A 289-nucleotide genomic window follows, 5' to 3' on the forward strand; every position below is an offset into this window, starting at 1 on the left:
CACAGCTAATTTCTATAACTCAGTATCATGAGGTTTATCTGAGGCAAAGAACTTAGAAGAATTCAGATAAGAGATGGATTTTTATTTGGAAAATGAGAATTTCGGCAGTTAGACAACACTACAATAATTCAAAATTGAAACAAAAGGTAGTGATTCCACCAAGAGACCTACATTTCATTTCCTGCTTGAGAGGAAACTTTCAGCAGGTTATCTCCTAACTGCTTTTGGGAATTCGATTAAGTCTGTATTAGATACCAGCCTGCTCATCTGATCTAGTGCTGGAATAAGA

The sequence above is a fragment of the Lepidothrix coronata genome, unplaced genomic scaffold (genome assembly GCF_001604755.1).
Source record: "Lepidothrix coronata isolate B3197 unplaced genomic scaffold, Lepidothrix_coronata-1.0 Scaffold5, whole genome shotgun sequence".
NCBI classification, from domain to species: Eukaryota; Metazoa; Chordata; class Aves; order Passeriformes; family Pipridae; genus Lepidothrix; species Lepidothrix coronata.